Below are 23182 nucleotides of genomic sequence, written 5' to 3'. Positions count from 1 at the left end.
CAGAGTCGACACTATGCTTCCCCTTGTTAGCAAATCCTCTGGGATTCCCATATTGGGAATTGTGTATCGCCATATTTTCAATAACCTGACCTGCATCATCAACATTAAGATTCATAAATCTCCCACTAGCTGCAGAGTCTAAAATTATTCTAGAAGAATTTCCAATGCCGTTATAAAAGGCTTGAATCAACTGCCATTGCGCTAAATTATGGTGAGGGCATTCTCGTTGTAAGTCCTTGAACCTCTCCCAAGCCTCATATAAAGACTCATCGGCTTCTTGGGCAAAGTTCTGAATCGCATTCCGTAGTACTGTTGTTCTCTCTGCAGGATAATACTTGTTATAGAAATTCAAAACAAGAGTTTCCCAGTCAGTTATACCAAGTGTAGTTCTATTTAAGCCATTAAACCACAATTTAGCTTTTCCAGTTAAAGAGAATGGAAAGAGAATCTCCCTAATTTGGTCTTGAGTGACCCCGGCTTGCCTGATGGTGTTGCAATATTGACAATAGTCGGCAATGTGAAGATTTGGGTCTTCACCCTTGGCTCCACTTAATTGCTTCCTCTCTATCATCGTTATAAATTGAGGTTTAATTTCAAATTAAACCCCATCAAGAGCCGGAGTAGGGGTGAGATGTGGAAAATACGTAAGCTTTGGTTGTGAATAATCACTAAGCTTCTTTGGAGCCGTCATCTCTGATTCTGCGTCTGATGATGCCTCTAAATCGCTAGAATCAGTTGGAGGATCGCGGTGATTATTGTTATTATCACCAAAATCCGCCAGGATTTGCTTGTAGAAGTTTTTCTGTCTATGGAAGGAATGTTCGATCTCAGGATCGAATGGGATTTAACCTGATCTGGAACACCTGGGCATAAACAAAAACTAGAAGCAAATATGAGATTTGTCTCAGAGAACTAACGCTCTCTGAGACAAAAAGAAGGAAATAATCTAGACTACAAAACAATCAGAAATAAAAATAAAACCGTTTCCCCGGCAACGGCGCCAAGTTTTGACAGGGTAAAGTCGTATCCCCTAATCAAAAATAATTCCTAAGTCCTCTAACTAAAGTAGATAGGGAAGTAGGGTCGATCTCCACAGGGAAACAAGTCTTTTTACTCCTAATTAATTAATATAATCTAAATTATTTAAGTAACCAATATTTATAATTAAGTAAGAAACTAAACTACTAAGGTTGAGAATAAGAAGAAAACAATATATGAAAGGATCTAGGGCATAGGTTCACCAATAAATAATACTCCGGGGTAAAACATAGTAATCAATCATTGACATTGCATAAATAACATGATTAACATGCTCTCGCAATTTATTAATCAACATAGATCTAACAGGCTCTCGCAATTTACTAGATCTAAGTTGTTATTGAAAATAGTCTTTAATATCAAATTAACATCTGCTCGATTCATCAATTTAATATTGCTATACTTTTACAAGCCGCAATTGTAAAACATTAAAACAATCCAATAAGAAATTATCATGCAATACCAATAATCAATAATAGTTAATCATCAATGAATCAATTAACCAAATTGTAAAGGGCTCTCGCTACGTATTACAATCACACAATTAATTTACCGGTATTAAATCTCATATCTCGAATCTTGACTTAACCATTTATAAATTAACTTGCCTATTGAAACTAGACCTAAACATTAATTCTCATCTCTCGATTCTTGAATCAATATTGTCAAACTCATGCATAAAAGATAGGCCTAATCTAGTCACAGAGCATTAAATGAATCAATAGGAAATTAATCTAGCATTGATAATCAACAACAATAATTTACCCCTTCATATTATTTATTAGATCCCCATAAACCCTAGAAATTAAACTACTCACACATATTAAAAACTAAACTAATCAAGGTAATAAAATAAATCATGATGAAAGGAATAAAATAAACAACTAAGATTAAGGGAAGAGAAATCGTTACCAAAATAAATCTTGAATTAAGAGTAGAATTAAGAACAAAGGTTTTGAGAGAGATTAAGAGAGAGAGAGAACTAAGTAGAGAGAGAAAGTCTAAGAAAGAAGGTAAGTGCAAAAAAATCGTCCTAAAAACTTACTTAAAACAAAACTAAAACAACTCCTTATTAGAAACTAATTGCTCGACAAAAGAGCCTTTCCAGAAACACGCGCCCGATCGGGCTAGAGGCCGCCCGATCGGGCGCGTCTTTTTTCTCGCACTGCTCTTCTCACAGCCGCGCCCGATCGAGCTAGCAGCTCACCCGATCGGGCGCGCCTTTGGCCACGCACCAGCACACAACTTGTGCGCCTTGCCCGACCGAGCTAAGCTGCCCGATCGGGCCCTTGCTTCACCTCGAGGCTCGGAGCTTCGATTGGGCTTATTTCTTCAGCCCAATCCGGATATCCACTTAGGGTCTTGATCACTCGGTCCATATACCTCGGTATCCCGATTACCAAGCCCTTAATCACCGGCTCTCACTGGTCTTGGGCTCCAAAAGTGGTCGTGCCCTTCTAGCTTCCGTAGTCGATCCAAAAAAGCCCGGGAAAATGCTCCAAGAGTGCAATTTCCTATAAAATACAACTAAAACTACGAAAACACTAGAACACACAAATTAGTAATAAAAGTGGCCCGAAAGAGCCAAAAACACTACTAATAACGACCACGGGACGGGGGTAAAACACTATATAAAATGGACATATAAAACTCCCCCAAGCCAAACCTTTGTTTGTCCCTAAGCAAAGAGCTCATCAATGAACATATAAATCATACTTCACCCCAATAATCAAATCAAAAGCCAACGATTCAAGGTAAAATTAATGAACATGCTTCAACATCAATCAATCTTATTCATCTAATCACCCTTCCTTCCCAACAATTGTCAAATAAAGCAAACCACAAGAGCATATAGAATTCAAGACTAGTGCTCACACACTCAACTCTCATTTTTGTGGCGAGTAAAGAATGTACTCGATCGCTCTCCATCCAACCCCTTTATGTGAACAATGCCCTCCCAACTCACACTCTCGTGTGTATAAAACAATGAACGCTTAACCTACTAGTCGACTCGAAATATGCCAAGTCATAACTTGCATTGAAAAACAACACTTTCACATTTACATAACTTCTATGCACAAGGTCGGAAGGTCTTTTAAGCTTGTAATGTAAGGCTAGGGTAAAGGTAGGATAAATTTTGGATTATGTGAGAGAAAAGCTACGCATTAAGGGAGCCAAATCCTAATAAACCCATGATCAAAAATAATGATCATACACATCTCCAATAAAACCAACTCCAAACAACAATCCACCAAATATACTCCAAACAAAATAAACAATCCCAACACTCACATCAATCACTCATAAAAATATGATAATGTAGAACTTTAAGTGAAAAACAAACTTTGAACTCATTCTTTTTTTCTTTTTTATTCAAACTTGAATTTTTTCCTCTTTTTTTTTTAGAACAACCTTCAAATAGAACATTTGAGCATTAATTTTTTTCTTTTGCTCTTTGTTTCTTTTTATTTCATATTGGAATTTTCAACTTTGAAACACAACATCAATATTTTCCAATCAAAAATCAAAGAACAATAACTCTTCTTTTATTCCCACATTGTGCAAATAATATGCACACCACAACTCCCTCACCTCACCAACTAATAGCTCCCCCAAGCCAAGCTTGGGACTAGTAACCAATGGGGCTCATATAGGCTTGTAATGTGGCTAAATAAACAATAAAAGGACACAAGCAACAACATGGGTAACAAGAAGGGAACAAATGTATCTAAATACTCTGAAGGCTACCTAAAAGAATGAACGCCTTCGTCCTCCTCATGTGCATAATAATAAGTCATGAACACTACTCATAGTTGCAAATCAATACTAAAATTCATTGACATACCAAGAATTATGGAACTATCACACATTTCCTAACCAAATCAACTAGTCAAGCACTATATTCACAAGTAGTTGGACAAAATTGACGCATGTTAAGGTTTCAAGGCAATCAAAAATCAAATCATGATCAACTAATCCACAATGCCTATCATCAAATACCAAGAATCAAAACAAATTTTCTTAAGTATGGGGCACAGGGAAGCATAATTTATAATTCATTGGAACATATTTTTGAATTTTTTTATTTTTCAATTTTTTTGTATTTTTTTTATATAAGAAAGCAATAAAAACTACACTAGGAAAGCAAATAAAAGCTATACTAGAAAGTAAATAAAGAGAGAAAAGGCCCCCAAGCCAAATCAAGCAATGCCCTCATTGACTTGGGAGAGTAGCCTACTCCTCATCCTCATCCATCCTCGAATAGACCCCGCCGTGGCCAGAACCACCACCTCCATGGCTAGAGCCACCACCTCCATACCCCGAACCACCAGCATAGTAGTTAGGGTCCACATTCCCCCCAAGCCCACCAAAAGGTACAACGGTCCCATAACCATGGACCGATGAGTAGTCGACGTAGGTACCAAAGGCACTTGGGTTCGTATATCCACCCTGCGGATATTGGAACCAATCAGGGACAAGTGAATCGGGGGGAATAGCCCCCCGACGGGCGTAGTCATCATACATGGGGTATAAACCCCTCCCTAGGCTCCTCTCCACATGGCCTACCCTTCTATCTAGAGACCCTACTCTAGCATCAAAATCCCTAACCAAACCCTCAACTCTCCCTTGCCCCGTCTCAATCCTATCCAATTGGCTCCTAAAAGCCGAGAAGTCATAAGGGGCGTTAGGGTCTATGTTGTATTTGGTAGAGGAAGTGGGGATATCGAATGTAAAGGGTGGAGGTGGTGGATAGTGTGGTGAATGGTGAGGAGGTGAGTGGTCAATTGGTGATTGATGGGGTTGGGGTGAAGGGTGAGGTGGTTGCACCTCACCTTGACCGTGAAGTGCAAAAGTGTAAGAAGGCTTCCCCTTCTCAAATTTGGTCAAGGTGGGGTGGGGTAAAGTGAAAGCATTATCCCTCCTACCCGATTCCCGTTGTATCACCCACCAAGTATCCCCTCCTATGACATTAACCCAATTAAGGCTACCTAGATAGGGTAGGTCCATAAGAGTTGGTCCGGCTACCTTACCATCATCGTTAGGGACAAAGCTAAGGTGTTTGACCGCTATATGTGTAACTAGGCCACCAAAGTAAATGGGTACCCTAGACCAACCCGCCTCGGCTGCATTGGCCACCCGTTGGAAGTGGTTGGCCATTTTGTGGACTATATTGAGCTTTTCACTCCTAGGGACCATGTATGAACCTAGTAATTCAAGCTCATCCCGCCTAACATTGGCGGGTTCATGCCTACCAAAAATGGTAAGGCCAATAAACCGTTGCCAAATCTTTGGCACGGGATGTTGTATCCAAGTACCTTTAGCGTGTTGAAGGTTCAAGTTAGGATCCCCTGTAAGGGATTGATAGACAACGGCAATGTTGTCTTGGGGTGGTTCAAGAGGCCTATCCGATTTCAACTCAAAAATTTTACCAAACTCTTTCAAAGTCAATCTAATATTATTATTGAATAACCGAAATTGAACATGAGAAATTAAGGCATTTGATTTTATGACATTAAAACTAGAAACGAATTCTAAGGTTAAATAATCATATGTATCATAATGCATGTCAAAGAAACCGCTCATGCCAACTCCTTTAAATAATTTTTCTACATGCTTATCAATACCTAGTCTAATAAGAGTAGGGTGATGAATGAAGCGAGTGGGAATTACCTGCCTCGTAATGAGGTTAAGCATCCTTTGTTTTTGCTCTTGGGTGGTGATGACCACCCTCTCCCATCCCGGAATTTGCAAGGCCAGGTCAATTCTCGCCTCTTGGTTCCTTGAGCCTTCACCCCTCACCGTTCGTGACCTCTTGAAATCCATTGATGGTGTAATTTCTAGGAATTGAGTGGTTTCTCTCTCTTAGGGTTTAGAAAAATTTGAAAGAAAATGGTAGAAATTGGGTATATATTGTAGAGAAAGGTGAGAGGATTAGAAATATGTAAAAAATTTTGAGTTTGGATGGAAGAATTGGAGGAGATCTTGAATTTAAGTGTAGGTTGAAGGTTTGAAAATGGAGGTTTTAGAGAGAGAAAGTGAAATGAGGAAGATGAGATAGGGAGAAAGTGAGGAAGGAAAGAAGGGAAAAGAAAATAAAAGGGGGTCGTCCTGATGGCGCGCCCGATCGGGCGAATGTGTGAATCTCCAGAACTGAAGTTGCGCGCCCGATCAGGCGCGAACGCAAACAAAATTTTCGCCCTTTGCTCGCCCGACATATCTTTTCCTTTTCACTCGATTTTCCAAAAAAAGCGCCCGATCGGGCAAGCTTTGCCCGATCGGGCGAAAATAGTCCCTGAATTCAACCTTGCTTGCGCGCCCGATCGGGCGAATTTGCTGCTGTTTTCTGGGTTGCTTGCGCGCCCGATCGGGCGAGCCTCGCCCGATCGGGCCCGAGCAGCCCTTTTTCTCCGATTTCTTTTCTTCTTCAAATTTTTCTAAGTCTTTATACCTGTCAAATTCATACCTGTACAACAACACTTAAAACTGGTGAAATATCACTCTCCTCGCCTCTTTTAAAAAATTCAAAAATAAGGAAAAGGAAAAACTAGTCTAGAAAGCATGAAATACGGGTTGCCTCCCGCAAAGCGCCGGTTTATCTAGGTCCCGCACGACCTTCTTACCAAGTACAATTTCTAGGACCCTTGGCCTAACGCTTGATCGGGTGGTTTCTCACCCGGTCTAGTGATGTTTAGGCTGCGATGCGGCTTCCTGACATAACCTGTGGGACTCCAAGTCGCCTTATCTGGTGGATCCTCCTTGACTTGGACTGGGGGATCATCAATGGTATGCACTAAAAACCCTTCTTCGATCGAATGTTGCTTCAAATTGTCATTGCGTTCAACACTTGCAACTCGATCTGGCGGAACACTTACCGTAGGCTCGATTCGCACAACTTGCTCGATCGGTTCCACTTGTTCATCCTCGAAACCAAGACAAACATTGTAAAGTGCCCTTTCTATTGCATCGACTTCCTTCTGCCATTTGTCTATCTCATCTGAAAAGGATGCAACACAAGATACCGCCTCCAAGGGATCTTTTTCAAGAGCTTGGGGCTTGTTAGAATAATTTACAACCTCATTAACACTGAAACATTTCTCCTCAGTCATGGAGATTTAGGGGCATTATTCAGATTAAAGACCACTTTATCGTCCCCTACTGATAGTGTTAACTTACCACTTCTTACATCTATGACTGCTCCTGCAGTGTTAAGGAATGGTCTACCCAAAATAATTGGGGCTTGCATATCCTCAGCCATATCAAGAACAACAAAATCCACAGGTATATAAAATTTACCTACTCTAACGGGGACATCCTCTAAAACACCTAAGGGGTATTTAAAAGAACGGTCGGCCATTTGTAGAGTTATATTGGTAGCTTTTAACTTACCCATATTCAATATAGAACACACAGATAATGGCATGAAACTAACACTAGCACCCAAATCACATAATGCATTATCAATCAAGAGTTTGCCAATATGACAAGGGATAGAAAAACTACCCGGATCTTTTAATTTAGGTGGAGACTTATTTTGAAGTACGGCACTACACTCTGCAGTGAAAGCTATTGTCTCTACCTCACTAATAGACCTTTTTCTCGTCAACATTTCTTTCATAAATTTTGCATATGAGGGGATTTGTGTGATTAATTCAGTAAAGGGGACTGTTACCTTCAAATCTGTAACCACCTCCAGGAACTTACCAAACTGCTTATCCAAATTTGTCTTCAATTGATAATTGGGGAAAGGAAGTTTGATGATTGGCTTTGGAGCATTCTTATTCTTGTCTGGAGTAGCCACCTTCTCTGGAGTTGTACCCTGCAATGTAGAATTAGATATGTTAGTATTATCCTTTAGCCCTGCAGGGCTATCAACTACATTATTTGGTTTAATGGAATCAAGATTAGCATTATTTGATAAAACAGGTTCATCAACTCTAGGCAAAGAGGGCCCTTCATAGTTTGAACCACTCCTTAGAGTAATTGCAAATGCTTGATCCGTAGGCCTAGTCGGCTGTGCCGGTAGGGCTCCCTGTTGGCGTGCTTGTAGAGTAGCGGAGAGTTGCGCAATTTGATTATCTACAATTTTATTATGCGCTAGAATTTGATCAATTGTCGCATCTCTGCTCTCCATGTGCTTTTGCATATTGACCAACATTGCTCTAATTTCCGCCAAAGAAGGGTCGGAAGATGAGGGGGTTTGTTGTGGTTGGTTCTTGTGGCTAGCATTGGGATGATAATATTTCTGCTACTGTTGTTGTGGCACCTGTGGTTCTTGTGGTGTTGGATTTTGAACATTAGTGCTCCGTTAGGAAAGGTATGGATGATTTCGATACCCAGGATTGTAAGTGTTGGAGTATGGGTTATTCTGCCTATAAGCTTGGAAGGCATTAACTTGCTCCACGGAACTCCTGCAATCCTGCTCTCAATGACCTACAATACCACAATTTTCACAGAAAGCCTCATTAGAATTATTATTAATCGCAGAAACATTGACTACATTAGCAGTGCTCAAATTATCTAATTTTCGGCAAATAGAGGTCAGTTGAGCTTGCAAAAAGGATACAGAGTTGACACTATGCTTCCCCTTGTTAGCAAATCCTCTAGGATTTCCATATTGGGAATTGTGTATCGCCATATCTTCAATAACCTGACCTGCATCATCAACAGTACGATTCATAAATCTCCCACTAGCTGCAGAGTCTAAAATTATTCTAGAAGAATTTCCAATGTCGTTATAAAAGGCTTGGATCAACTGCCATTGCGCTAAATTATGGTGAGGGAATTCTCTTTGTAAGTCCTTGAACCTCTCCCAAGCCTCATATAAAGACTCATCGGCTTCTTGGGAAAAGTTCTGAATCGCACTCCGTAGTACTGATGTTCTCTCTGCAGGATAATACTTGTTATAGAAATTCAAAACAAGAGTTTCCCAGTCAGTTATACCAAGTGTAGTTCTATTTCAGCCATTAAACCACAATTTAGCTTTTCCAGTTAAAGAGAAGGGAAAGAGAATCTCCCTAATTTGGTCTTGAGTGACCCCGGCTTGCCTGATGGTGTTGCAATATTGACAATAGTCGGCAATGTGAAGATTCGGGTCTTCACTCTTGGCTCCACTGAATTGCTTCCTCTCTATCATCGTTATAAATTGAGGTTTAATTTCAAATTGAACCCCATCAAGAGCCGGAGTAGGGGTGAGAGGTGGAAAATCCGTAAGCTTTGGTTGTGAATAATCACTAAGCTTCTTTGGAGCCGTCATCTCTGATCTGCGTCTGATGATGCCTCTAAATCGCTAGAATCAGTTGGAGGATCGCGGTGATTATTGTTATTATCACCAGAATCCGCCAGGATTTGCTTGTAGAAGTTTTTCTGTCTATGGAAGGAACATTCGATCTCAGGATCGAATGGGATTTAACCTGATCTGGAACACCTGGGCATAAACAAAAACTAGAAGCAAATATGAGATTTGTCTCAGAGAACTAACGCTCTCTGAGACAAAAAGAAGGAAATAATCTAGACTACAAAACAATCAGAAATAAAAATAAAACCGTTTCCCCGGCAACGGCGCCAAGTTTTGACAGGGTAAAGTCGTATCCCCTAATAAAAAATAATTCCTAAGTCCTCTAACTAAAGTAGATAGGGAAGTAGGGTCGATCTCCACAGGGAAACAAGTCTTTTTACTCCTAATTAATTAATATAATCTAAATTATTTAAGTAACCAATATTTATAATTAAGTAAGAAACTAAACTACTAAGGTTGAGAATAAGAAGAAAACAATATATGAAAGGATCTAGGGCATAGGTTCACCAATAAATAATACTCCGGGGTAAAACATAGTAATCAATCATTGACATTGCATAAATAACATGATTAACAGACTCTCACAATTTATTAATCAACATAGATCTAACAGGCTCTCGCAATTTACTAGGTCTAAGTTCTTATTGAAAATAGCCTTTAATATCAAATTAACATCTGCTCGATTCATCAATTTAATATTGCTATACTTTTACAAGCCGCAATTGTAAAACATTAAAACAATCCAATAAGAAATTATCATGCAATACCAATAATGAATAATAGTCAATCATCAATGCATCAATTAACCAAATTGTAAAGGGCTCTCGCTACGTATTACAATCACACAATTAATTTACCGGTATTAAATCTCATCTCTCGAATCTTGACTTAATCATTTATAAATTAACTTGCCTATTGAAACTAGACCTAAACATTAATTCTCATCTCTCGATTCTTGAATCAATATTGTCAAACTCATGCATAAAAGATAGGCCTAATCTAGTCACAGAGCATTAAATCAATCAATAGGAAATTAATCTAGCATTGATAATCAACAACAATAATTTACCCCTTCATATTATTTATTAGATCCCCATAAACCCTAGAAATTAAACTACTCACACATATTAAAAACTAAACTAATCAAGGTAATAAAATAAATCATGATGAAAGGAATAAAATAAACAACTAAGATTAAGGGAAGAGAAATCGTTACCAAAATAAATCTGGAATTAAGAGTAGAATTAAGAACAAAGGTTTTGAGAGAGATTAAGAGAGAGAGAGAACTAAGTAGAGAGAGAAAGTATAAGAAAGAAGGTAAGTGCAAAAAAATCGTCCTAAAAACGTACTTAAAACAAAACTAAAACAACTCCTAATTAGAAACTAATTGCTCGACAAAAGAGCCTTTCCAGAAACACGCGCCCGATCGGGCTAGAGGCCGCCCGATCGGGCGCGCCTTTTTTCTCGCACTGCTCTTCTCACATCCGCGCCCGATCGAGCTAGCAGCTCACCCGATCGGGCGTGCCTTTGGCCACGCACCAGCACACATCTTGCGCGCCTTGCCTGACCGAGCTAAGCTGCCCGATCGGGCCCTTGCTTCAACTCGAGGCTCGGAGCTTCGATTGGGCTTATTTCTTCGGCCCAATCCGGATATCCACTTTGGGTCTTGATCACTCGGTCCATATACCTCGGTATCCCGATTACCTAGCCCTTAATCACCGGCTCTCACCGGTCTTGGGCTCCAAAAGTGGTCGTGCCCTTCTAGCTTCCGTAGTCGATCCAATAAAGCCCGGGAAAATGCTCCAAGAGTGCAATTTCCTGTAAAGTACAACTAAAACTACGAAAACACTAGAACACACAAATTAGTAATAAAAGTGGCCCGAAAGAGCCAAAAACACTACTAATAACGACCACGGGACGGGGGTAAAACACTATATAAAATGGACATATCAGCTGTATTTAGAACTCAAGCAAGGTCGGTGATTGATGCTTCGGTGGATTTAGAGTTTTTGCAGGGTCCTTCACCACAAGTACATGCAACGCTTTGTCCACCAAATGACATTCCAGACTATTACCTTGATAATGATGATGATGATGACGATGGCTTTATTATCTCAAGCGATGAAGAAGAAGAAGAAAGCATTGGCTCCAGTGATAGTGACGAAGAAGAGGACATCGATGTATTTTTAGATGACACTAGTGATAGTAATAATGATAGTGATAATGATAGTGGTAGTAGTGATAAGAGTAATGAAGAGGAGAATATGTAGTTACTCCTTTAACTATTGTCTTCGAATGTTTAGTTTTTAATGACTACTCCGACTTGTAATATTGCATAACATTTTGGTCTCATTTTAATATTTTAATGTCTTATGGATCTAATTTATGAATTTACAATGTGCGATCATGGTACTAACAACTTTTTTAGGTGGTCATCATGGGAGGAGGAAATAAAGGAGAAACGTCCAAGACTCGAAAGACTAAGGGGAAATCTCAGGTTGTACGTGTTGACGAGGATGAGTCAATGGAGGAAGAGGAGGCACATGATTTGGGGGCCTCTCAAGAAATCGTCAATCGGAGACAGATTCCTAGGCATGTACAAGGGCAACAGGAGCAACAGGAACAGGAGCTACAGGACCCGCATCCTAATGACTTGCTAGAGTTGGACCCTTCCACACTTTGGTGCGTATGTATTTGTATAATGAAATATCCTTAAATTCGTATTTACTTTGATAAAGTGAATTTGTATTACTTTAACCATGTTTTGTTCTCTTTTTGTTGATTATCTACTTACATGAATGTCTATCCTTTATTATAGGTTTGATGATATCCCGGTGAAGAATGTGCTCTCCGACTCGCTAACCGACTACTATGTTGAGCCTTGGAGGAATTATGGAGAGGTTGATGAAGATTTGAGAGAGCGCTTTTGGAACTTGTTCATCGTATGATAACTTTAACCTAACATAATACATGTTTTATAAATTATATTGATGGAGTTGAATTTTGTAATAAAGACATTTTCTTGATTTGCAGAAAAAATTCAAGTGGGCACCTGAGTTAAACAACCAAGTGAAGGACACTTTCGAAGAAAAGTTTGCAAATTGCCTACGTGACACGTTCTACAACATCACACACAGGCTGAATGGTCGCAGACCAAGATGGCTTAATAAGGATGTCCACGAAGGCATGATGCGAATTGTTGCCACCGATCCAGATTATAAGAAGCGGTCGGAACAAAACAAGAAGAACCGAAGAGGCGGATCCATGGAAAATGTCGTTGAACCGACCCACTTTCAAGGTTCAATGTCATCTGTACAACATGCTAAAAGGATGGTAAGGTTCCTACAATATGTCCAGTAACAATTAAGTCATTTGTCTATTAATAAATTTTGGTGGGCTAACATGTTTTCATTGATTTTCTGCATGTATATATAAAGGCTACAAAAAACCAAGGCCAATTACCAAATGCCCATGATCTTTTCTTGAAGACACACTTCAAGGAAGTTCCTAAAAAAGGCCAAGTGGCTGCCAACAACAAAGCAAAAAGGATTGCGGTAAACACTTATTATATGAGTTGATATATGGCAAATTAGCAAAGTAGAACTCATTATATGCTTATTTGGATGATTTTGGATGATTTAGGGTCGAAAATTGACATATGTGCTTAATTCTCTTAATTTCTATCCTTAGTCACCTAAAAGCAATTGATATTGGAATGTTAGAAGAAAGAAACCTTACATTTGCTTGAAAACATAGAAAATAGGCATGGTTTTAGTTGTATAGCCCAAATTTGGATGATTTTGGATGGGTTAGGGTTGATATTTGACTTATGTGCTTATTTTTCTTAATTTCTATCCTTAGGCACTTAAAAGTATGTGATTTTGGAATGTTAGAAGAAAGAACGAGTCCATTTGCTTGAAAACATAGAAAATAGGCATGGTTTTAGCCATATAGGCCAAATTTGGATGATTTTGGATGGGTTAGGGTCGATATTTGACTTATGTGCTTAAGTCACTTAATTTCTATCTGTAGGCACCTAAAAGCAATTGATATTGGAATGTTAGGAGAAAGAAACCTTACATTTGCTTGAAAACATAGAAAATAGGCATGGTTTTAGCCATATAGCCCAAATTTGGATGATTTTGGATGGGTTAGGGTCGATATTTGACTTATGTGCTTATTTTTCTTAATTTCTATCCTTAGGAACTTAAAAGTATATGATATTGGAATGTTAGAAGAAAGAACGAGTCCATTCGCTTGAAAACATAGAAAATAGGCATGGTTTTAGCCATATAGGCCAAATTTGGATGATTTTGGATGGGTTAGGGTCGATGTTTGACTTATGTGCTTAATTCTCTTAATTTATATCCTTAGGCACCTAAAAGCAATTGATATTGGAATTTTAGAAGAAAGAAACCTTACATTTGCTTGAAAACATAGAAAATAGGCATGGTTTTAGCCATATAGCCCAAACTTGGATGATTTTGGATGAGTTAGGGTTGAAAATTGACTTGTGTGCTTATTTTTCTTAATTTCTATCCTTAGGCACCTATAAGTATGTGATATTGGAATGTTAGAAGAAAGAAACCTTCCATTTCATTGAAAACATAGAAAATAGGCATGGTTTTAGCCATATAGGCCAAATTTGGATGAGTTAGGGTTGAAAATTGACTTATGTGCTTATTTTTCTTAATTTCTATCCCTAGGCTCTTAAAAGCAATTGATATTGGAATGTCAGAAGAAAGAACGAGTCCTTTTTCTTGAAAACATAGAAAATAGGCATGGTTTTAGCCATATAGCCAAAATTTGGTGTATTTTGGATGAGTTAGGGTCGATATTTGACATATGTGCTTAATTCTCTTAATTTCTATCCTTAGGCACCTAAAATCAATTGATATTGGAATGTTAGAAGAAAGAAACCTTACATTTGCTTGAAAACATAGAAAATAGGCATGGTTTTAGCCATATAGGCCAAATTTGGATGATTTTGGATGGGTTAGGGTCGATATTTGACTTATGTGCTTAATTCTCTTAATTTCTATCCTTAGGCACCTAAAATCAATTGATATTGGAATTTTAGAAGAAAGAAACCATACATTTGCTTGAAAACATAGAAAATAGGCATGGTTTTAGCCATATAGCCCAAATTTGGATGATTTTGGATGAGTTAGGGTTGAAAATTGACTTATGTGATTATTTTTCTTAATTTCTATCCTTAGGCACCTATAAGTATGTGATATTGGAATGTTATAAGAAAGAAACCTTCCATTTCATTGAAAACATAGAAAATAGGCATGGTTTTAGCCATATAGGCCAAATTTGGATGATTTTTGATGAGTTAGGGTTGAAAATTGACTTATGTGCTTATTTTTCTTAATTTCTATCCTTAGGCACTTAAAAGCAATTGATATTGGAATGTTAGAAGAAAGAACGATTCCATTTGGTTGAAAACATAGAAAATAGGCATGGTTTTAGCCATATAGCCCAAATTTGGATGATTTTGGATGAGTTAGGGTTGAAAATTGACTTATGTGCTTATTTTTCTTAATTTCTATCCTTAGGCACCTATAAGTATGTGATATTGGAATGTTAGAAGAAAGAAACCTTCCATTTCATTGAAAACATAGAAAATAGGCATGGTTTTAGCCATATAGGCTAAATTTGGATGATTTTGGATGAGTTAGGGTCGGAAATTGACTTATGTGCTTATTTCTCTTTATTTCTATCCTTAGGCACCTAAAAGTATGTGATATTGGAATGTTATAAGAAAGAAACCTTACCTTATATTGTTGGTTGTTTTTTTAACAATATTTGTTATTATCTTCAATATTTTGTAGGAGACCTACTAGAAGAAGCTCGAAGAAACAAGGAGTCAGGGGATTCAGAAGAGTCCCAATGAGTTGTACTGGGAGTCGGTGAGTGGGCGTAATAAGAAGGGGCGTGTGAAGGGACTTGGCCAAAGTGCGGAGCTCTACTATGGCAAACAGATGGGTCGAGGTTCCCGTTCTTCACAGCAATACACGCCGTCTGTTATTTCTCAAATGCAAGACCAGATGGAACACAGGGTCCAAGCTCTCCAAACTCAAATGGAAGCCCGAATGGCTGAAATGGAGAGGAGATACAAGGAGAGTATGGATGAGATGATCAGTCGTCTCACCAACAACGACTCATGTTCCACCATTCATCCTCAGCATCGAGACCCAAGGGACGACCCGGGTAGTGGTGGAGCAGGCCAGGGTTTCCAGGCGATTGCGTAGCTTAGCTTTAGTCTAGCATAGAATCACTCTAGCTTAGCTTTTGTTTGGTATAGATACCAAAATGTGGACTATATTTTGCAGTAGGACATAATTATTATATATATATGTACATAAATATAATTTCGTAGGTCGGTAATTAATTTTTTTAAAACAACAATTTCAGGACTCAATATTTAGTTTTTTTTTTGTCGATTTATCATTAAAAAAAATTCAGGTTTGAAAATGCAGAAAATTACAGAAATTTGTTTTGGGCTGGAACTATAATTTACTACGGAAATTCCGTCGCAACCTATAATTTACGACCGAATTTTATGTCGTAAATTACAATTTGCGACGGAATATTCTGTCGGAAATATATAGGTTGCGACGGAATTTTCTATCGCAAACTCTAATTTACGACTGAAAATTTCGTCGCAACCTATATATTTCCGACAGAATTTTCCGTCGCAAATTATAGGTTGCGACGGAATTTCCGTCGTAAATTATAGGTTGCGACGGAATTTCTGTCGTAAATTATATTTTGCGAGGCTTTTTTCCGTTGTAAATTATAAATTACGACAGAAAATTCCGTCATAAATTATAAATTACGACAGAAAATTCCGTCGTAAATTATAAATTACGACAGAAAATTCCGTCGTAACTTAAAGTTTGCGACGGATCTGTTTCCGTCGGAAGCTTGCGACGGATCTTCAATAAAGGCCAATTTCAAGTCCGACGATATTATTTTCGTCTTAAATTCCGTCGTAAAGTAGGTTTACGATGGAAATTCCGTCGGAATATGGCCATTTTCCTACAAAGGGTTTTTCGACGACCATTTACGACGGAATTCCGTCGTAACCCTACTTTACGACGGAATTGACATATGTTACGACGAACTTTTTCCGTCGCAATTTTGCTATTTTCTTGTAGTGTATATACCCCGTGATCATCAGTACTGCACTTACTGACTACAAACTTCCCAACTTCTAGGGGTTCTCAAAACCCATAAGAAAGCTATTGGGTACAGTATTGATGATCTCAAGGGTATTAGTCCTGATTTTTGTATGCACAAGATACATCTAGAGGACAACTATAAGCCCTGCATTCAACCCCAACGAAGATTAAATGCTAGGGTGGCGTATGTAACAGGGTGGCGTATGTGCATTGATTATCGTAGATTAAATGACAAAAATGAATTAATTCCCACTAGAACTATAACAGGGTGGCGTATGTGCATTGATTATCGTAGATTAAATATCGCCACTAAAAAGGACCACTTCCCTCTTCCCTTTATAGATCAAATGCTTGAGAGGTTAGCTAACCATAAATTCTTTTGCTATTTGGATGGGTATTCGGGATTTTTCCAAATTCTGATTCACCCTGAAGATCAGGAAAAGACAACTTTTTCATGCCCTTATGGCACTTTTGCATATCGTAGAATGCCTTTTGGTTTATGTAATGCACCCGCTACCTTTCAACGTTGCATAATGAGCATTTTTTCTGATTTCATAGAGTCTATTATGGAAGTCTTTATGGATGATTTTAGCGTGTATGGTTCTTCATTTGATTCATGTTTAATTAATCTCGCTAAAATTTTGAAACGATGTGAAGAGTGCAATTTAGTTCTTAATTGGGAAAAATGTCACTTTATGGTGACAGAGGAAGTAGTTCTAGGTCACATTGTATCTGATAAGGGAATACAAGTAGACAAAGCTAAGATATCAGTGATTGAGCAATTACCTCCCCCAGTTAATGTTAAGGGAGTTAGAAGTTTCTTGGGTCATGCGGGGTTTTATCGCCGTTTTATCAAAGATTTTTCTAAAATTGCTAAACCACTGACTCAGCTTTTGCTCAAGGATGCTCCTTTTATTTTTACTGACGAGTGTCTTGAGGCTTTCAACAGGATTAAGCAGGCTTTGATATCGGCACCCATCATATGTGCTCCCGATTGGAATTTTCCTTTCGAGATCATGTGTGATGCAAGTGACTTTGCGCTAGGAGCCGTGCTTGGAAAGAGAAAGGACAAGGTTTTGCATGCTATTTATTATGCAAGCAAAACTTTTGATGAAGCCCAAGTCAACTATGTCACTACGGAAAAGGAGTTCCTTGCTGTTATTTATGCTTTAGAAAAATTTAGATCATATCTTGTTGGTTCTAAAGTCATTGTTTTTACTGACCATGCAGCATTAAAGTACTTGATAGCCAAGGCGGAATCAAAGTCAAGGCTACTCCGATGGGTTCTCTTGCTCCAAGACTTCAACATCGAAATAAAAGATAAAAAGGGAGCAGAGAACGTAGTGGCAGACCACTTGTCACGTATCAGGTATGATGAGGGTAAGGATTCTCTACCTATAGATGATTCTTTCCCTGATGACAACCTCTATGCAGTTGTAGAGCAACACCCATGGTATGCGGATTTTGCTAATTATTTAGTGGGTGGAACTCTACCTCCTGACTTGTCCTACCAACAAAAAAAGAAATTCCTTTCTGATGTTAAACATTATTTTTGGGATGATCCTTTTTTGTTTCGTGAGTGTGCAGATGGATTGTTTCGCAGGTGTGTTCCCGAATGGGAAGTCCACGGTGTGCTTACTAGTTGCCACACCTCACCATATGGAGGACATCATGGCCCCACTAAAACGGTGGCCAAGATTAATGAGTCGGGTTTTTATTGGCCTACAATGTTTAAGGATGCTAACATTTTTGTGCAGGCTTGTGACTCTTGCAAGAGGACTGGCAACATCTCTCGGCGGCATGAGATGCCCCAAACCGGAATTTTAGAAGTTGAATTTTTTGACGTTTGGGGTGTTGATTACATGGGACCATTCCCTTCTTCAAAAGGGAATCGTTATATTCTTGTCGCCGTCGACTATGTATCCAAGTGGGTTGAGGCCATCGCCACTCCTACCAATGATGCCAAGGTGGTCCACAGACTTTTCAAGAAGACCATCTTTCCAAGATTTGGCGTACCTAGAGCAATAATAAGTGACGGAGGTTCTCATTTCCATGAGCGGAAGTTAGACTTTCTCCTCAAAAAGTATGGTGTTTACCATAGGACAGGTTTAGCCGACCACCCCCAAACTAGTGGCCAAGTTGAGGTTTCTAACCGTGAGATCAAGGCCATTCTAAAGAAGGTGGTGGCAAAGTCAAGGAAAGATTGGAGCGACAAGTTGGACGACACCCTTTGGGCGTACAGAACTGCATTCAAGACCCCTATAGGTACTATTCCGTATAGACTCGTGTACGGCAAAGCATGTCATCTCCCGGTCGAATTGGAATATAAGGCATATTGGGCTATTAAAGAGCTCAATTTAGATGCCAAACTAGCGGGAGAAAAGAGGTTACTTCAACTTAACCAACTCGATGAGTTTAGGTTTACGGCCTATGATAGTGCTCGAGTCTACAAAGAGAAGATGAAGAGGTGGCACGACAAGATGATCCTTCCGAGAGAATTCAAGGAGGGTGATAAAGTGTTACTATTCAACTCTCGACTTAAACTTTTCCCATGAAAGTTAAGGTCAAGGTGGTCGGGTCCTTTTATTGTAAAAAGGGCCAATAAATTCGGTTATGTGGAGGTTTTCGACGAACATGGTAACGAGTTTAAGGTTAATGGCCAAAGACTCAAGTTATATCATGAGGGGGCTACTATTGATGCAGTTGAATTACTTGACCTAAGCGGTTTCAATTCACTTTGAGTTTCACTGTGGTAAGAGGGTCGTGCGGGACCTAGATAAACCAGCGCTTTGCGGGAGGCAACCCGTATTTCTTGCTTTCTAGACTAATATTTTTCTTTATTTTTATTTTTACTTTTTTCTTCGAGAGGTGAGGAGAGTGAATTTTACATTTCACGAGTGTTATGTACAGGTTTTGGATCACAAAGTACGGAGGTTTTCAAGAGAACAAGGCGAAGAAAGAGAAGCTCCAGATCTGGGTACGAGCCCGATCGGGCGCGCACCTAAGGTCCAAAGTTTGACTTTACTTCGCCCGATGGAGCGAGGAGTCCCGATCGGGCGCGCACCTGCAGTCAGATTTGAGCAAAATTTCGCCCGATCAGGCAAGGAGTCCCGATCGGGCGTGAAATATTGATTTTGTCGAGCTAAATTTCGCCCGATCGGGCGCGCAAGTGAAGAAAGAAATTGAGGAAAACTTCGCCCGATCGGGCGAGGCTGCCCGATCGGGCGGATTTTTGGAGAAATCGAGTGCCAAAAAAAAGAAATATCGGGCGAAGCTCGCCCGATCGGGCGGGCGAAATGGCGATTCCAAGGTTCGTGTTTGCGCCCGATCGAGCAGAGGTCGCCCGATCGGGCGCGCACTTTGCAAATCAGCATAAGCCACCTTCGCCCAATCGGGCGCGCCTATTTCTATCCGGGGTTTTAACCCCCTTCTCCCTTCCTCTTTTCTTTTTCTTTCATACTTCTTCTTTCTCCTTCACACTTTTTCTCTCTAAAACCTCCATTTTCAAACCTTCAACTCCACCTTCAATCCAAGATCTCCTCAAATTCACCCATCAAAACCTTAAATTTCTTACATATTCTTAATCCTCACACCTTACTCTACATTTTCCACCCATTTTCTCCCACTTTCTCTCATACTTCCTTCAAACCCTTAGAGAGAGAAAACTCCAAATACCCAATTTTCCACATACAATGGCTTCAAAGCGTTCTAGGACACAAAGGGGTGAAAGTTCAAGGGCACAACAACCCACGGTCAACCCGGAGCTTCAAGTACCGGGATGGGAGGAGGTTGTAATCACCTCGGAGGAGCAACGGGCTAGGATGCTAAACCTCATTGATCGACAGGTAATCTCAATTCGCTTTGTTCATCATCCCACACTAGCTAGATTAGGCCTAGATAAATATGTGGAAAAATTGTTTAAAGGTATAGGCATGAGTGGTTTCTTTCAAATGTGCCATGATACATATGACTATTTAATATTAGAATTTATCTCAAGTTTTAATGTTTTTAAAATGAATGCATTAATCACTCATGTGCAATTCCGATTATTGAACAACGATGTGAGATTAACTCTTAAAGAATTTTGAAAGTTGTTTGATTTGAAATTGGATAAACCAATTGAACCCTCTCAAGACCACACTGTCGTGGTCTACAAGAGGCTAACTGGGGAGGATTTGGCTAACCTCCAACACGCCAAAGGGACGTGGATTCAACATCCCGTCCTAAAATTTTGGCAAAGATTTGTCGACCTCACTATTTTTGGGAGGCATGAACCGGAAAATGTGAGGAGGGATGAATTGGAACTATTGGCATCCTATGTAATTCCTAACGCTGAAAAATTAAACATACCCCATAGGATAGCCAATCACTTCCAAAGGGCGGCCAATGCGGCCGGAGCGAGTAGGTCTAGGGCACCTATTTAATTTGGGGGGTTAGTGACCCATATTGCCAAAAAACACCTAGGTTGGAACCCGGATGGGCATAGGAAAGTTGTAGGCTCAATCCTCATGGACCTAGCCTATTTAGGGAGTCTAAACTGGGTACAACCCGTGGGGGGTTACACTTGGTGGATAGTCCACCGACAATCGGGTAGGAGGGACCAAGCCTTCACTTTACCCAACCCCGCCTTGACCAAATTTGAGAAGGGGAAGCCTTCTTATACATTTGAGATTAACGGTCAAGGTGAGGTTCAACCACCTCACCCTTCACCACAACCCCACCAATCTCCCCAAGACCATTCCCCCCAACACCATTCACCACACTACCCACCACCTCCACCCTTCACCTATGGCGTACCCACTTCCTCGGTCGACTATAACGTCGACCCCAATGCCCCTTATGACTTTTCGGCTTTTAGGAGCCAATTGGACCGTATCGAGACAGGGCAAGGGAGAGTTGAGGGTATGATGCAAAACCTAGATTCTAGGTTAAGCACCTTGGATGGTCGGGTAGGACACATAGAGAGTGTAGACACCCATTTGTGTCTCCCCAAAACCAAACCCAATGATGAGTACCTTTCACGTCGAATCATAATCGAATGAAACGAAAGTGTGAAAAGTCTAGTGTTGTGGAAAGTTTTAATTCTTTTCTCTTCTCTCTGTTTTGAAAACTTTATTTTAAGAAAACAGCCAATCCAGTTTGGTTGGTCCATGATATGGGTCCAATAGTAGTGTAGTTGGATGGGGATTGCAAAGACCTTTCCAACGATATATTATAAGCCCAATTCCGATGAATGTTGAGGAAATTGTGGCCAATTTACTAAACTGGACCCGGTTTGAGCTTTATGTACGGCCAATGATCTAAGGGAGGGCCTAATATGATTTATCATTCCTAATGCAATTAGGAATGGTTTTGGTCTTCTAGAATCTTCTAGAAGGTTCTTTTCATTCCTAATTCAATTAGCATTCATAAGTTGACTTTGTTGACTTTTCAGAGTTTTAATCAAGATCAAATAGCATTTTCAAAGAAATTATATTATTTTATCTTCCAGTAAGGTAAATTTATCAGATTTTTGAAAACGCGTTGAAATCCAGTTTGGCGTCCAACCCCAGGCCTTGGCGCCTGGAACCAGGCTTGGCGCCAGGCGCTAGCCATTGGCGCCTGGCGCTAGCCATTGGTGGCTGGCGCCAGCTAGCCAGGGTTGGCGCCAACCTTGTTTCCTGAGCGTCAGACTCTGTTTTGTTAAATTATCTTTTTTGGCTGATTTTCTCTATAAATATCGTATTAAAAACTCTGTTTTCATGCACCAATTCTCTTCATTCTTAAGCTTTCATCTACCATCATCATTCATGGTCTTTCATTCATGAATTCTCAACAAACATTAATTCTTTAGCATTCTTTCAATTCTTTCTTAATTTTTCATACAAAATTCCGCATTCACAAGATCTAGAAACACCTAGCCATATTCGAAGTTGCCTTCGTCCTAGACGAGAAAGGTTTTAATTTCTGAGGGTTTGGTCCCAAATCTCTATTTTAATTATTTAATTTAATTGTTTTGATTATTATTTTCCCTGAAGTTACTAACGTGTGTATTTTGTCATTAGAAAGAGGTACGAAGCATCAAAGTAAGTACTTTAATTGATTTGATTGATATTACGATGTAGAAATCATGTTTATATTGTTACTATGATATTCCTAGTATCATGTTTAGGGAAAAGGTTATAATATCAAATATATTAAATATGATTGTTACGATGCTTCCTATGTTCTTTCTAATATTAATTCATGTTAGTATCATGTTAGGGCTAAAGATTTGATTTTTATTGCTTAGTGACATGCTAGGGTTTGTTATTAATCTTGTTAGTATCATGCCTAGGATCTTGCTATTATTATGCTTTAAAATTAACATGATCATGATTATAATTGTTGGAATTATTATAAATATTATTATTATTATTTTAATGATAATTATTTTATTTATGATTATTATGATTATTTATTATTATGTTGCTTGATTATTTTTTATTGTTATTGCTTGATCACCTTTATTGCATGTTTAAAGGGAATTGGTACTTGTAATCACGCTTAATAAGATAATTAATAATCTTGTTAGGTTAACTTTGATTATAATTTCAAGTGATCGCCAATAATAGTTTGTTTGTGCATTAAATTCAACCAACATAGATAAACAGGTTTAGGGTTAATCCTATTGATTGCA

At 39.1% G+C, this 23182-nt stretch overlaps 2 non-coding genes across 2 annotated transcripts; both read left to right on the top strand.

Annotated features, from left to right (window-relative positions):
* Nucleotides 1-203: 203 nt before the first annotated feature.
* Nucleotides 204-310, top strand: LOC145556922 (small nucleolar RNA R71). The gene has a single exon (XR_014092015.1). It is a non-coding gene; the product is annotated as a small nucleolar RNA R71 (small nucleolar RNA).
* An 8494-nt stretch (nt 311-8804) lies between these two features.
* LOC145556971 (small nucleolar RNA R71) lies at nt 8805-8911 on the top strand. Its single transcript, XR_014092058.1, has one exon. It is a non-coding gene; the product is annotated as a small nucleolar RNA R71 (small nucleolar RNA).
* Nucleotides 8912-23182: the final 14271 nt, after the last annotated feature.

Source organism: Chenopodium album, chromosome 8 (genome assembly GCF_948465745.1).
Source record: "Chenopodium album chromosome 8, dcCheAlbu1.1, whole genome shotgun sequence".
Taxonomy (NCBI): Eukaryota; Viridiplantae; Streptophyta; class Magnoliopsida; order Caryophyllales; family Amaranthaceae; genus Chenopodium; species Chenopodium album.
This window is presented reverse-complemented; position numbering and strand designations above follow the sequence as displayed.